Source organism: Staurois parvus, unplaced genomic scaffold (genome assembly GCF_062004578.1).
Source record: "Staurois parvus isolate SC_StPar_1 unplaced genomic scaffold, SC_StPar_1.0 ptg002329l, whole genome shotgun sequence".
In the NCBI taxonomy this organism is placed as follows: domain Eukaryota; kingdom Metazoa; phylum Chordata; class Amphibia; order Anura; family Ranidae; genus Staurois; species Staurois parvus.
Genome location: NW_028320125.1, coordinates 307,975 through 318,354, shown reverse-complemented (window position 1 = coordinate 318,354; position 10,380 = coordinate 307,975). Strand labels below are relative to the sequence as shown.

General features: G+C 41.0%; 1 pseudogene; it reads right to left on the bottom strand.

Annotated features, from left to right (window-relative positions):
- Positions 1 to 5,698: 5,698 nt before the first annotated feature.
- On the bottom strand, positions 5,699 to 6,839 carry LOC149431244 (legumain pseudogene; annotated as a pseudogene).
- Between the last annotated feature and the right edge of the window lie 3,541 nt (positions 6,840 to 10,380).

The following is a 10,380-nucleotide window of genomic DNA, read 5'->3' as shown; positions in this document are numbered from 1 at the left end:
GCAGTCATATACACCGGCAAAGGAACAAAATTTGATCCCAAGTACAGAAACTACGGACTGGCAACATCTTCTGTCCTGTCAATAAGCCTCTGCTGAACCAAGGCTACTGTGTAACAACGGGCAATTTTTACACCTCCAGAACTATACGAGATTCTTCTTCAGCACAAAAAACGGATGCCTAAGGAACAGTTTGGGTTAACCGGCACAACCTGCCATCCATGTTTGGGGAAAAAACAAACTGAAGTCGGGAGAATTAGTCGCCTGGCAGGCAAAATGATTGCACTGAGATGGGGGACAAGGATGGGTGCCTGAGTACAGTTCACAATGCCTCCACAGTGGTGGTACAAACAAAAGGTAGAAAAAACATCCCGAAGCCACAGGTTGTCATTGACTACAACAGCACCATGGGAGGTGTCGGCAGAGCTTACCAAGCTATGACTTTTTATCCTGTGATGAGAAAGCAGCAGAGAAAATATTATAAAGATTTTCCGGCATCTTCTGGAACAGTGTGGAATGCCTACGTTCTGTTCCGCAAAAACAGTGACAAGCCTGTGCTTCATGCAGACTTTATATGGAAAGTGGTGGAGTCCATCTTCCTCAAACACCATCAGTGTCTCTGGGTAGATCCAGACAACGTGCTATGGAAGTTGTCAACCCAGAACGTCTGACTGGACATTTTATGGACCACATCCCACCAACCCAAAACAAGCAGTACCTACCAGGATGTGCGTGGTATGTTGCTCTTAGAGATGACAGTGGAAAAAAAAATGCAAGGAAACGAGGTTCCACTGTCCTGATTGCGATGTCGGACTTTGTGCAGTCCCATGTTTTCAAAATTTACCACAGCCAGGATGTGTTCTAAAAAAAAAAAATGTGTCTGTATAATGTTTGGACAGAGTTCCATGTTTGATTTGATTACATTATTTAATTATATTTTATTTGATTTTATTCAACTTTATTGCACCCAGGATGTCTACTAGACTCTTGTTTTTAAACTGATATTTCAATGAGTTATTCCTAAGAATTACAGGCCTACAATAAACAAATTTCAATTGAACTATGTACCACTTTTAGCATGGAAATACTGACCTAATCATACCGCTAGGGAGGTTAGGCAACAAAAATTGAGAATCTGGAAAAATGCAGGAACAGAATCTAGTTTCTACACCTATGAATCCCTTTTAGGCTGGGCCACAGCTGTGGAGTAGGACACATAGTGGCTATTGATAAATCTATAATGGAGAGATGCCGTTCTTTTTTTTTTTTATTTTTTTATTTTTTTTTTAGAATTCCTATTAATGGATTTACAGAGGATTGATTCCTCCTAGAAGCAGATGCCAGTGATTCTGTAAAACTCCCTGTAAGGCTCAGTTTACATCTAATGTAGATTGCTTTTTGATCCGTTTCTGCAGTGCGTTTTTTACTTTTTGCTGTGATTTGCGGTTTAATTCTTGTTGCTAGGCAATTAGAAAGCATTAAAATGTGTAAAAAATGCACTACATGCTTTTTTTCTGCAGTGTCTCCATTGAAGTCTATAGACCCAAAACCCAACTTTTAGTTTTTTTTACACGGGTCGAATTCTGAACAAAATTTCTTTGGAAAATCGGAAATTTGTGTTTTTTGTAATCCAATGGCGCCACCATTTTATTTCGAAATGCGACCAACCAAATCTTCAATTTCACCTCATGTTGCTACAGAGAATTTTTTGTGGCTGGTAATTTTTCTTCTTTTCCAGGTCACAGCTCGCTCTCATTTTTATTTTGTTTTATTTTTGGCATGTTTCTCCCATCATTGATTCAAAATTAGTTTTTTCAAAAATATCCAACATGCCCGATCACTCACTCAGATTTGATGGCCTCCTGAAAATTGGTTGTTTTGTGACCCACTAATGGTGCAAAAGTCGAACTAACATTAGAATAGATTTTCAAAAGAATTTATTTCGGAATTGGACCCATGTATGGCCAGCTTCAGGCATGATGTTGTGATGAGAACTTCATGATAAATTTCACTGTTGGGAGGAACGCCGTGGGTTGGCCCTGGATTGTTAAGCTCTTAAGCCTTGTGCAAGAGGGATGTGGAACATTCTCTAAGTAATAGCTGTTTGAAATTTTGTCATCTTGAAAAAATTCATGGTCGTGGATACAATTTCATCTTGGCCAGATATATATTGTGCATAAGGGATACTTTGCACTAGTGAAGGTGGAGGGGGGTGGGCACTACTGGTGTGTGATATGCCGCAAAACAGTCAGTGATTCTGGTCTTTATATACTTGCAAATCCAAAAATGTAATGTCGGAATATTAGGTGTAAATCTTAAACAAATTTGTCATTCAGCTTAAAAAAATGCCAAACTCGACAGTGCTAGTCGAAATTTTAATAAAAAATCAACGATCTGTTCCAGCACAATGCATGGTCCAGGTCCAAACACAATGTCTTATCCGAAAAGATTTCCTGTTCCCACCCCCCTACATAGAAGTTAGCATTGGTCAGTGTACTGCAAGTGGCCATACCTTGCACCTGGAGATAATTGGTTTACATTCAACAATTCCCTCTGTGTCAAGATAAAGCAGGGGTGTCAAACTGGCAGTCCTCCAGCTGTTGCAAAACTACAAGTCCCATCATGCCTCTGCCTTTGGGAGTCATGCTTGTAACTGTCAATCTTGCAATGCCTCGTGGGACTTGTAGTTTGGCAACAGCTGGAGGGCCGCCAGTTTGACACCCATGAGATAAAGACGAATAATGAATCCATTAAACTTCCATTTTAGACTGCCCCAGCTCCATAAAGAAGGTACATGCAAACCCCAACATCGTTAAGACCTTCCCATTCCCTCAAATTCATTAAACTTCCATTTTAGACTTCCCCCCTGCTCAATAAGACCATACCTTCCCATTCCTTCCAATCATCCCCTACTGTAAGTGAATCCTTTGACTCCCGTCTGGCCCTTCTCAAACTTATCTGCAGTTTTCCGCTGTTGCCTCCTCCCTCCCCCCTCCCATTAGAGATCCTTTTCTTCCTGGTTTCTTCTCACCCTCCATGTCTTTTTAACATATAAAAACATACCAATGGACAATACAAATAGACCAATGAGAGAGAAATTCATATATAACAAATGTATAGATATTTCCTCGGATAAAACCAAAAGCTGGAGGAAGAGATGCCAAGAGAGGAGAGACAGAAGTCCTAATTAACCATAGTTATAAAAAGCGTATCCTGTAAGAACTACACAAGAATGTGCCGAAGGTAAAAAGTAGAACTAGCAGGTCAAATAGTATTAAATGGACAAGCTATACTAAAATATGCTCTCTAAAACCTCAAACAGTGAAGACAAAGGGGGGAAATACATATATAAAATCACTGAGAAAACAACTCATGTCAAACTCTGTCCACACGGGGATTGAGTCTGCATCCTAAAAATCCAACGTGATTCAGACTGGCTCATCTTATTGCTCCCTCTCCAGTGTGGTTGGTATTTCTCAATCCCCCAGAATACTAATTACAAGGGATCTTTCCCATGGTGAGTGGGGAAAAAATGTCTGGAGATACTGTTTAGAGAAACTTTTTTTTTTTTGTTTTTGTTTGAGGGAACATGTCCAGAACATTTAAAAACAATCTCTTCCACAGAGGCCTTTTTGTCCTCCCTATGTACTGCAGGCCACATGAACATTGGAGACCATATACCACTACTTTAGACCTACACGTGATAGTCTTTAATAGGAGATTCAAGACCATTTTTTCAAGACTGTTTTCAAAATTGCGAACCCCCCCCCCCTTGTGGCCACACAGGCATAGCACCTTTTTTTTTTTTTTTTTTTTTTTTTCAGGGGAAAACACCCTTTACTGTCTAATTTTTGTTTCTTCGACTTAAGGGGACCTAAAAACATCCTTTTAGCCAGGGTAGGGGCTCTTCTATACACAAATTTGGGGTGGACTGGTAGAATCTCCTGTAGGAGCCTCAGCCCTAAGCAACGGCCAATATCTTTTCTATCTTCCAATGGTGTATATTCTAGAATGACCGGTAGTTGGTCCCACAATCCATCCTTTTTTTTTTTTTGAGTCTTTGATAAGCCCTTTTTTATGATCCAGATTGGTTTTTTTGTATTTGTATCTTCAATAGAACTTGGTGGATAGCCTTTACTGGTAACACGCTCTATGGATTTTGCCTGATCTAAGAAATCTGAGTACAGTTCCTTCTAAGACGTATAAGTTGTCCCTTGAGGGTAATGGCAGCTGTCAGACGGGATATAACCATTCCTATCCACGGTCATAAAGTTTTGGTAAGTAGGCTGCCCTCTCGCAACGTAATCTCCAGGTCAAGGAAATTCTTGTCATGTTCTTGGTGTTCATATTTTTAAGTGCATTCAAAAACCTCAAGGTCTACTTTTTATTTTTTTTTATCCGTCCCAAATATCAATAGTGCTTAAAAAATCTGAGTTCCTCTGGGGGGTTACTAAGCGTTACTTCCTGTTCCCATAGGGACATAAATAGATTTGCCACACTGGGAGCAAAATGTGCTCCCATGGCAACGCCCTTTTTTATTTGGCGCTGAAACTCTTGGTTATGCTAAAAATAGTTGTGTTGCAGGCATTATTCTAAGCATTCTACCAAAAATCCTCTGCATCCACTGTGAACTCCCCAGCTCTCTCATGCCCAAACCGGATGCCTCAATCGCATCCTGATGGCCAATAATAGTGTGTATAATAAATTACATCGGCAGTTTTCCTTTTTTTCAATAGGAATTCACCTCTAATCCTTTTTTCGTGAAAGTTATAACACTCGTCTTCAATTGACTCATCTGCCATCAGATAGGGACATCCCACCTAAGCCTCCTTGGTACAAGATTGTCTTTCAAGTATTTCTCATGGGTGACCATATTCCACCAGGTAACTACCTTCTCCATAAGATGACCTCATTTTTTTCTAAAATGTGTATCTAAATCGCACTTTCTTGGTAAACACATCAAGGTTAATCGGTTCTCAAGGAAACCAAATACCTCCGTGGCTGCAGCTGTAGGTAAAAAGGTAAAACAAATACTGAACAGAGCCTTCTGCGCTGCCACTATACCACAAAAGGAAAAAACAAACCTAAAACACAGAACCAGGAATGGCTGATAGCGCCCAGCTATAATACCAAATAGTGGAAAATGGGACATGGGTGGTGCTGCACTAATCCCATATAAGGTGCATACAAAACACTAATAAACAAAAAAAGATGATAAATATTAATGGAAATGAGAAATTAATTTGTCAACAGATCCATGATCATAAGATCAACATACATATAATCTAAGGTACAATACAAACGCACCCAACTGAAATGGCTGACAGGGAAGAACTGTATTGACATACAGGTCTCTCCTCCATCGGTAATACCGAGTAATCAAACTGTCTTTAGAGTGTGGGAGGAAACCAGAATACCTGAAGGAAACGCAGTCAGGGAGGGTATACAAACTCCAGGCAGGTAGCGTTGTGGTTGGGATTCAAACCTACTTTGTATTTGGCTGTGTAAGTGAAGGCTGGGGTTTGTATTGAAGATTTGTGACGTTGAAGACAAATAGATGATCATAGAATAGATATTAGAATGGAGGAAGCGGCTTCAGAGGGGGCAAATCAGAGAGGTGTCCACTCTGCTGGAAGACTTTGTTGCCAGCTTTTTCAGTGCAGATCTTAGCAGATATTATCCATAGCATGGGTGATGATCTCTAGTGCGTAATAAGGATTGACAGGTTCACCAGAGTGTACAACTGTCTCATGGAGTATTCATACAGTAGGTTGTGCCAGTTGAAGCACTGGTTCTTGAAGTGCTCCGTGGCTGCGCAGTAACACGATCAATCATTGTCTGGTGAGAATCTCTTCTGCCAACTCAATCTTCACCAGTTTCTTGATCAAGGCTCTGGCCTCCTGTAGGGCTGTTTGTTTTTTTGCTGGTCAGTACATACCTGCCTAGATGGCATCATTGATGGCCAGGAATGTCCTTTTTAGGATGGCCATAGGCTCCTCTGAGCTTGGGATCAGGTCCATATTGTGTACTAGTTCCAGGGTCATACAAGGGGCCACTGATTTTAGCATTACCCTGGAACTGGCTCACCTTCATCTTGAAATAGTCCGGTTCCAATACTGCATCACATGACTGGTATTCGTGTGTCCCTTTTGACCAGTAAAACTGGGTAGTGTCCTTCGAAAGGTCTTCCATTCAGCTGACACTGTAAAGATCACTGAGGTATGTGTCTCACTTGTCATAACAGGCCTCATGAGGGCTGGGGGCTATGGTGGCACAAACGTCAATGTTGAGTAGATTGTTCATGGAGCTTGATTCACAGGTCTCGATGTATAGAACAATTATTTTTTTTTTTTTTTTTTTGTACATCTTGTTGTCATACATGTACTTAATGGTCTTGTTCCATTCTTCGATGTGGAGGTCATCACTTGGAAAGACCAGCAGACCCATAGCTCTGTGTTCAGTGAAGTAGATAAAGATATGGTCGTTTTTTTTAGGTCCACTCTTAATCACCTTCCCAGATCCTTTTCCCTTCACCGCCTCTGCATGACCTCTTGTGTAGTCCTACAGCACTCTGACATACATGTCTATACTGTTAATTCCTTTTGGTTGGATTCTCTTCATTATCTGCAATGTTGTCATACATCGCCATGATCTGCTCAATCAGAGATGACCTACTTGATGATTTGATAAGCGTGGCACATGTCAGCCTGATGTCTGTAGTTGTACCAGCCATTGGAACCAGCCACAAGGACCACCCAGTGATTCTCCCCAACCTCTGCATCAATGGGCATGGATGTGGCCAGGACAGTAAGGCTGAGGATTAGTGTCACTGGAAGCATCATAGATTTAGTAACAGGGCCCTGCTCCCCTCCAGCAGTCTACACTCTGGGTGTTATCACAGCAATGAGACTGCAGATTGTGACATCTCAACAAAATAAAAATGGAAAACTGGATAGATATTAAAAATGAATTGGATAGCTTTTTTTTTTTTTTTTTTTTTTTTTTTTTGAATTGTGCTTTTGATGCAGGGAAGATCCACTTTAAGCAGGCCATAGATGAGGCAAAAACCTGAATTGGAAATTCCGGTTGATAGTCGGATCATTCATTTTTTCGCATCATTTAGTGTCTGACATGCGATTTTTTTTTTTCAGACTGTAGCTGAAAGTGCCTTATCATACATGTTGGGATTTTTTTGAAAGGACCAAATTTCAAACCATTGATGGGGGGGAATCCTATGAAATACACTGAAAATGAACTGCATGAGGTAGGAAAAGTGTGACCCAGAAGGAAAATGTTCTATCAAAACACAAGTATTCCCCTATGCAGACACGTAGTTGACGTTATTTTTGACAAGTTTCTTTAAAGGGGCATTCCAGAATATATAAACTTTTTGTGATTTCCACAGTTAAACTGATAGTCCACACGGGTACATCCTCTTCATGGGGAGTAGATCAGCAGTAAGCCAGTTTTTTGGGGGGTGTACATGCAAATTTCAACTGCAATACCTTGTCCCTTAGGTTCCTTGCCCCTTTCACTATCGAGGCATCTCTGGCCCACTTAAATACTTCAGAGGAATGAGTTTGCATATGTCAGTGTTTTGTTAGAATTGCACATACCCCCCCCCCCCCCCATTGATCATCATAATGGGTAATGAGTCTCTCTGGGTTTGATTATAATTGGGGTTCACCCTTCTCCTGTGGTACTAAGAACTCTCTGCACTATTGTGCTGAGGCCTTTCTCCTGGAGCTTCTAATTGTCTTATGGGGGTATCCTCTATCCCTGAATCTTTTTTTTTTTTTTTTTTTTTTTTTTTTTGTATAGGTCATCCGCTTCCGGTCTGCTCATCGTAGGAGCTGTTTCTGCGCATACACAGGAACTGCCTTGTAGGCACACCCTTTAAAAGTGACCTAGGGTGGTGGCTAGAAGCTAGTCAGAGGTTTTGATACCATCTCCTTTCTAAAGGTTTTAGTTCTCAAGGAGTCACCTTTTTTGATTGAGATACAGAGATGCAAAAAGAGAACCTTTCAGATCAAAATTATGTTGGCCTAATATTTCTGTAAACATTTTGGATCCAATAGGAACATTTGCAATCCAGTCTAACATGTAATGTAAAAATGCAACTCTGAGGGGAGACTCACTCAGTGAATGCGCTGTGGAGCGCTAAAATATTGGTAGATATCGTGCAAATATGACGTGTAATACAACAAAGTGCGACAGTGACAAATTCCAAATGTAAGATCAGATCAATAAAAGTGAATTCTGTGACTCAGGTGACTGGAAGCTTTTTGTATAATATGGCACTAACCAGAATCGCAATAAAATCGCGCATTTGAGTATAATGAATCACTCCTGGTTATCTGGATCTAAATGGATATCTTAGATCATCTGTCACACATCAGCACTTTAGGTGATCAGTAGACTTCATTCTCCGGTTCCAGGGACATCACATCCGATTTTAATAATGACCAGTCGTCATGGGCATTCTAGTAATGGCAAGAATCCACTTTGGGGGCTTGTTTAAAAAATTGAGTCAGAAAAAGATCTGAGTGCAGTATTAGGATAATTACAAAATAGACTTTGCACTCACATCTGGCATAAACGTCAAAGATGGCTACCGACCTTCCTTGTGGCCTGTGCGGCGTGACATCACTAGCTGGCTCCTCCCTAACACGTTTTGTGCACGTTTTTCAAAGGGAGCTTGCCAGCGGTCCAGTACTTCCTTTTTTATATAGGACTCCGCACGGTTAGGCAGTAGAGCGCCATTTTGTCCAACTCGCGCATGTGTGATTTACATGCGGAGGCAGACATATCAATGAAGAGATGCACCACGCAGCATTAGAGGATATGAACAAATATAATGGGACCACATTAATAAATGACATTATTAATTAAATATACTGGTGATCTGGGATGTTCAATAATCAAACGGGGTAATATAACGCCATGACAGGACCAGAAGTAGCAGAACCACCATTGTTCCGAAGCCCAATATATAGACACCGTAGGTAACGGAACTCACAATTTTATAAAAGGCCAACTGTAACTGTAAAACATACAATCTCACCCTTGGGGCAGCACAGTGGCTAAATGGTTGGCACTTCCACCTGGCAATACTCGGGTCATTGGTTTGAATCCCAACCATGGCACCCTCTGCCTGGAGTTTGCATGTAACCCCTGTGCCTGCGTGGTTTTCCTTCCACACTCCAAAAACATGCTGGTAGGTTAATTGGATCCTGTCTAAACTATCCCTAGTATGTGCATGTATGAATGTGAGTTGGGGACCTAAGACTGTGCGGGTTAAAGACTGATGTTAATATACAATAATATGTAAAGCGCTGCATAAATTGATGGCGCTATATAGGTATCTGCAATAAAAAATAAATCTGCCGTCTGCCACCAAATGTCAGGGATGTATGCTCATGGGTATTTGCTGACTAAAGCAAGTTCTGTGTTTTTTATTGCAGAATAGAGCTTAATTGTGAAATTAAAACTTGCTGTTATTTCAGCCTTCAATACCACTGACTGCCACTAGAGACTCCTCTTAAAATCTATCTGGCTGGACACAGACAGATACAAATCTTACATACAATCTGGTGCACTGATACGGAGATTGCTCACCTTCTGAGAGAATCCTTGTGTTACCACTTCTCCAACTCCCCACACACAGGTCCCTGTCTGGCAGATCTCCCACCTTACACTGACACTAATCTGCATGCAATCAGCAGCCACACAATGCATCTTCATACAAATTAACAAATGTATACCGAGCATACATACACTGGGAACACAATGCTCCAATCTCTAGGAGGATACATTTTAAGCTTAGTACACAGAAGGCACTAATTCAATTTACATTTTAAAAGAAATGGTCAGGCTTTTGTTTTTTTTTTTTTTGGCCATATTTCTCTTGTGGGTCCCAGGAATGTTCTTACTGGTGCTCTCCTGTGACCTAGATTAATCTGATAGTGAGCCACATTCCTGGTGTGAAGGTGAGATCTTTCTTCATTTACCACCATGCAAAGTTCCTATACATGTGGTCATGACCCTCCTGCTTTCCAAGGCAAGGACTGAGTACTAGCAGCGTACACCATGACACCAAAGGCCCACACATCAATGTTTTGGGTTCAGCAGCCATTGTTCCCCTTGTTTAAGGCTGCACAGTTCAGGAGCTGTGTATGGAATGATCCCGGACATAGATGGTGCTTGAGGACCCTGAAACCTTGAGTTCAAAATTTGCCAGTTTGATCGCATTCAAAGTCCATCAGCAGAATATTGTCCAGCTTGGATGTTTTGATGGTCCATTCCTTTGCTATGCATGAAGCCCAATGTATTCACTATTTGTGAAACACGGTCTTACAATATCCCATTTAAACCAACCTGTAG